This window comes from Spermophilus citellus (assembly GCF_964194105.1).
Source record: "Spermophilus citellus genome assembly, chromosome: 12".
Taxonomy (NCBI): Eukaryota; Metazoa; Chordata; class Mammalia; order Rodentia; family Sciuridae; genus Spermophilus; species Spermophilus citellus.
In genome coordinates, this window is record NC_138198.1 from 11,991,864 (window position 1) to 11,997,863 (window position 6,000).

The following is a 6,000-nucleotide window of genomic DNA, read 5'->3' on the forward strand; positions in this document are numbered from 1 at the left end:
CATTTTCTACAGAAAAGAAAGAGAGAGAGAGAGAGAGAGAGAGAGAGAGAGAGAGACAGAAAGCCAAGTTGGAATGAAACACAACAATCCAGTGTGATTCTTTTCCCTGGTGAACTTTTTCTTCCACCAGTAATAGGTCATGGTCTGTGTTTCTGGATGCCCATGCTTTGGGGGTCTGGTTGGGTCCAGAGGTAGGGACCTGGGTGAGGCCCCTCGGCACCTATTTCCAGACTCTCCCTGCCCTATGAAGCTCTCACAAAGTCCTTCCTGCTCAGCCACGGGGGGCATCTGTGCTGCCCTCCCTCATTCCATACCCTGATCCACAGAAATCCCACTTATCAACATTATGATAAATAAGCACCATTAAAAACACATACATGTCATGATCTGCATTGGTTTCTTATTGCTGCTACAACAAAATGTCCATCAATTTGTTATCTTTCAGTTCTGGAGAATCAGAAGCCAAAATGGATCCCACTTTGCTAGCCCTAAGCTGTGGATGGGGCTTTGATTCTTCTGAGGCTCCGAGAGAACCTGTCCCTGGCTTTCCCAGTGTCCTTGACTCCCACACCCCACTCTGACCTCGGCTCTGCCCTCCCATCTCCTCCCTGACTCTGACCCTCCTTCCCTGTGAGGACCCTGGTGATTGAGGGTCTTCATTCTCCAGGAGAGTCTCCTCATGCCACGACCCCTCATTTAATAAAATCAGCACATTCCTGGCTTCAGGGAATGAGGATGAGCCTGTGATTTTTTTTCCCCACCATGCTTCTCTTCCTGCATAATTGGAAAAACAATACTTTGACAGTTTTTAAAGTTTCTTCACTGTCATTTAGAACACAGTCATATGAGCTATAGGTATTAAAACAACGAAGAAGGTCAATGTGTAACACAGGAGACCTAGAACAATGTTTGAGTTATTTTGTTTTGTTTTATTTTTGCAATGGAGGGGATTTCCCTATGTGAGGCTTGAGCTTGCAATCCTCCTGCCCCAGCCTCCTGAGTAGCTGGGATTGTAGGGTGTGCCCCCACATCCAGCTTGCTTTTCTAATTTCTCACCAACAGGAAGCAAGGAGCAGATGTTACTTGGAGAACAGTATTGGGGCGTTTTATGGAGAAGCTGGTAGGGGTGGTCAGCTGTGTGTGCACAGCCTAAGATGAGCGAGGAGAGGACCCAGATGAACATAGGTGCCACATAGGTGCCAGGAGCAGGAAGCGAGGCTGCTCGGAGCTCGTGCAGGGCAGGCCTGGGGTGCGTGCACAGGCAAGCTTTACCGCTGCTGGTGTGGATGTTCCTGAGCTGTAACGTTTTCTCATATAGGTTATTTGTGCAAATACCCGGCCCTCTTTGCCATCTAGTCTCACCTTCCTTTCCTGATCTAAAGTCAAATCAAGATTAAAACCCAGCCGGTCCAGTGACACACAACACAAGACCCAGAGGCTGGGAGACTAAGGCAGGAGGATCACAAGTTCACGGCCAGCTCAGCAACTTAGTGAGGCCCTAGGCAACTCAGCAAGACCCTGTCTCAAAATAAAATATAAAAAGGGCTGGGGATGTGGCTCAGGGGTTAAGCACTCCTGGGTTCATTCCCTGGGAACCTTCCTCGCTCCCACCCCCCGAAAAAGATTAAAACCAAAAGCAACAGTGTGTGGGAACTGTACTGGGAGGTTGTGGGACCACTAGGGTGAAAAAGAAAGAAGGGCCCAGTATTGTACTGAGTCCAGTACAGTGAAGCTGCCTTCCTCCCAGTTTCTCTCTCCTCTATCTTCTTGACCATTTCATCAGCCACACTCAGGGTGCGTTTTGATCTCTTTCCCATCTTCTATTCTAATTCAGCGCCACCTTCCATCCCAAACAGTCTATGCAGGAGTTCAGCAAATCTTAATTTTCTAAGTAAAACCTACCATCAAGTATATATTGAAGAGCACAATGGTCCAAATATTTTAGTAATTTCCCAGGTTATTTAACTAAGTAGGACAGCATTGAAGGAATGAGATGGACTCGGTTGCTGTCTTCTCCACATTTATACCATGTATCAAGAAGCATAGCTAGCCAGGTGCAGTGGTGCATGCCTATGATCCCAGCTATGAGGGAGGCTGAGGCAGGAGGATCGCAAGTTCAAAGCCAGTCTCAGCAATGTAGTGAGACCTGGTCTCAAAATGAAAGCTAAAAAGGGATGAGGGTGTAGCTCAGTGGTAGAATATTTGCAAGCATATATAAGGTTATGGTGGAAAGAAAATAAAGGAGGAAAGAATAAGAGACAGAAAAAGACAAAGAGAGAGGTAAGGGGAGGGAGAGAGAGAAAGGAAGAAATAAGCAAGCAAGCAATGGAGAACAACCTGTTATTGATTTGAAACTGTCTGGGATCACAGTACTTGAAGATCCCCCACTCTGTATTTAAAATGCATTTTCACACACACACACACACACACACACACAATCTTACTCTGTGGGGAGATGACTACAAAGAGCTCCAGGCTCTGACAAAATGAGACCCAGGCCTACTAGGGTCCAAACAGCTGGCTAAGGACATGGACAGAAGCCACCCTCCAGACTTGTGGGGAAGGACCACAATGACCTGGAAGCCAGCCTCGAATCATCCCTGCCCACCTGCTGCAGGTCACGGGGACATACCTGTCACCACAGTGGGGTGGTTGGTGTCTGCCAGCTGCACAGTATGGCAATGGGGCATCTCAGGAAGAGGGTGTTAGGACATACCCACCACCCAGGGTGGTCCTGAGCTTGAGGGGTGGTTCAGAGAGAGTTCAGGGAAGTGAAGCTCTGCTCGGGGGCTGCCAGAGAGTAGGGTCAGTTCTACTTGCTTGATAACTTCCATCCAGAGGGAGAGACACGGGACCTTGGTGGAGATGACAAGTGGTCCTAGCAGGGTGGGGGCATGTCTATCCAAATTAGTGGTTTGCACGTTGTCTTTATTTTTATCCAGTGTGATCATGTCGTGACCTAATTTTTTACTAGCTTTATCACCGCAAGCAAATGACGTCTGCCTTTGTTGTTCTGGGAAAGTCTTCAACAAGAGAACACCACAGCCTGGCAGTCTGCGAGTGAGGGTTTAAGGACAAGGAAATGTCCCCACCTGGCTGGTCACCCATGAGATACTGAGCAAAGCGTCTCTTAGAAGCCTTAGTCTTGGCACCAATGAAAAATAAGAATGATTGCAGCATTTACACGATGGGTTTTATGAGAATTCAATAAAAACACATTTAAATCATTTTGTGCGTTTTCTAATATAGACCGTGCACTCAATGAAAATTGCTATTATTTTCATGATTTTATCAAAATTCTAAAATGCATTCTGATGGTGATTTCCAGTGACCCTGAATCCAACTTTGATGTGGAAATGGTCTGTTTTAATTAAGCACACGCTGCCCTTAGGACAGCACGTTTCCCCTGAACACCAGCATTCTGGTGTTGAACGGAAACGTGACTCCTGGGGTCAACGAATTGGGAATTCTTGTCGACACCAAGAACAGAGCACCCCAAGGAATGGTTTAAGTTCTTGAAAATTCAGATTCTAGTTTAATAAAGAGCCTCTGTTTGGGGACCATATGGTCAAGTGAGGGAAGGGGAGTGGCTAAGCCATCCGAAGAGGGACTGTGGCAGCTGTTCCTCCAGCAACGGGTCCCCCCTACACCAGGGCTGTCTTTCCTCCAGGTCTCACCTTGCTTCGCCCTCCTCTTGTGGCCAGGGACCCCATGGAGATCCACTGTGACCTCATGACATTATAATAGGAAAAAATAAGTTAAAAATAAAGGAAGAAAATTATCAGTTGGATTATGATATAATTCTGATTGGGCAGCAGACAGCAAGAATGCCCACTCCAGTCCACCTGCCTCTCTTCTCAGAGGCCATCTTTGCAGAGAGCAGGGTGCTACAGGCCTTGTCTACAGCCCTGCAATTACTCACCAGCCCAACCACCAGCCCGGCCTCACGGTCAGCCCTTTATGGCCTTATGGGGGTCCTACTTCTTCTATAGGACACCAAATACAACTCAGCGTGCCATTTCTTAACTCTTGTTTCAATTCCTGAGTTTGATTTTAGTACGACTAAGTCAGCTGCTGACCCGCTTGCCTATGGATGAGCCCAGAATTATTATGTCCTCAGGGAAATAGAAAAGACATAAACCCCTACGTCCGTCATTTTCATGGGACTAAGTTTGATAGTGAGGACAACAGCAGAGAGCAGCTAAGTAGGAGGCATACAAAGCTCTTCTCAACATGATACTAAGACTGACAGTTGACATTAAAAATGGTCAACTAAGTGACAAAACCAAGGTTCTGAGGGGCTCTATGGTTTGGCTAGTTCAAAGAGCCAGGTCTTCAACCCCATCTTTGACTTCAAACCCTGCATCCATTTAGGAGGACTCAGGTCCTAAGAAGCATTCCTCACCCACCAGCCCCGGATAATTTATGATAAGAGAGGAACATAGATAAGTGCACTCCAGCCACCCGCCCCCCAACCCAGGTGACAAGAGCAGAGGGGCGTGCAGCAGCAGGAGGAGCATCAATCACCCACCCGGCAAAGGCTACACCAATTTCAATTACTTTATCCTGAACGATTCTAAATCATTTCCAAATATTGTTTAAACATTTGTTTCTAAAAAAAGAGACCGAGTCCTGTAGCTAATATCTATAATGAAACACTGTGTACTCACATAATTCCTTTAGAAGCGCTTCCCCCCAGCATGTCAGGGCAGCCTGTTTTCTAGCTTATGCAGTTGAGTCCCTTTAATGTTCTTCCTAGAACACCTCCAGGGCTGCTTCTGAGAAACACGGTTGTTAGCTTTTCAACTGAACTTTGCTCCTCATTTCAGGAGAAATTTACAGCGCTTCTGGGTCCCCCCCACAGACAGAAAGCTATCTCAAAGGCCTCGCCCACCCTGCTGCTGTGATCCAGCAGGGAGCCATTTCCTCTCCCAAAATGGCAACAGTTGGCTGGTTACTGCAGTTTAATAACCACTTGCAGCAGCGTTTTACTATCAAGAAGGAAGGAGGGGCTGGGGATGTGGCTCAAGCGGTAGCGTGCCCGTCTGGCATGCGTGCGGCCTGGGTTCGATCCTCAGCACCACATACAAACAATGATGTTGTGTCTGCCGATAACTAAAAAATAAATATTAAAAAATTCTCTCTCTCTCTCTCTCCCTCTATCACTCTCTCTTTAAAAAAAAAAAAAAAAAAAGAAGAAGAAGGAAGGAGACGTTCTGTGGCTCCTGAGTATGGATGCCAACAGACACGAAAAGTTCAGAAAACCGTTGGCCCCCCACCCCGCAAGACAGACTTCACGACTGTTTCTTGGCATACAGGTGATACCCTAAAGAGAAATTGCCTATTTTTATTAGTGATTTTAAATGTAGTTTATTAAATGATTTTAAAAGTAGCAGTGATACATATGAGAATGGTTAGGAAAAAACTATACACACACACACACACACACACACACACAGGGTTGTAGGGCCCACTACCATACCAGGTTTTAGGCATCCACTGGGTCTTGGAACGACTCTTCCACAAATAAAAGGAACCTGCTATTCCTAAGAGATGTTCTTCCAGGAGACATCTCTCCATATTTGTTACCAAGATCTTTAGATTTTGACATCAGGTAGGAGGAGCAGGCAGGTCACTTTGCCAACCACAACCCTCAGGTTTAGATATACATCAGGCACCCCTGAAACTGTAATATGGCAGGTTGGGTCACTGGTGTGCCAAAGAGCCTGCAAGGGACCATCCCTGGGGCAAAACAGGGTTCTGCACACCCTTAGCATGTTCAGCACTCGGGACAGATTCACGTTTCTTCCATGTTTTTGAAGTTGAGCTTACAAGCTTGGGACTATGTCCACTAGTGCAGAGAAGGACTGAGGACCCGGCAAACAAATCAATTCACATGAAGCTCTGGGAAGCACGACACAAAGTGGTTTGTCGTCTCATCTCTCCTATGACCATGAGTTGTGCCTTTAGGAGACACACGATAACCAAACTCAAAGGTAT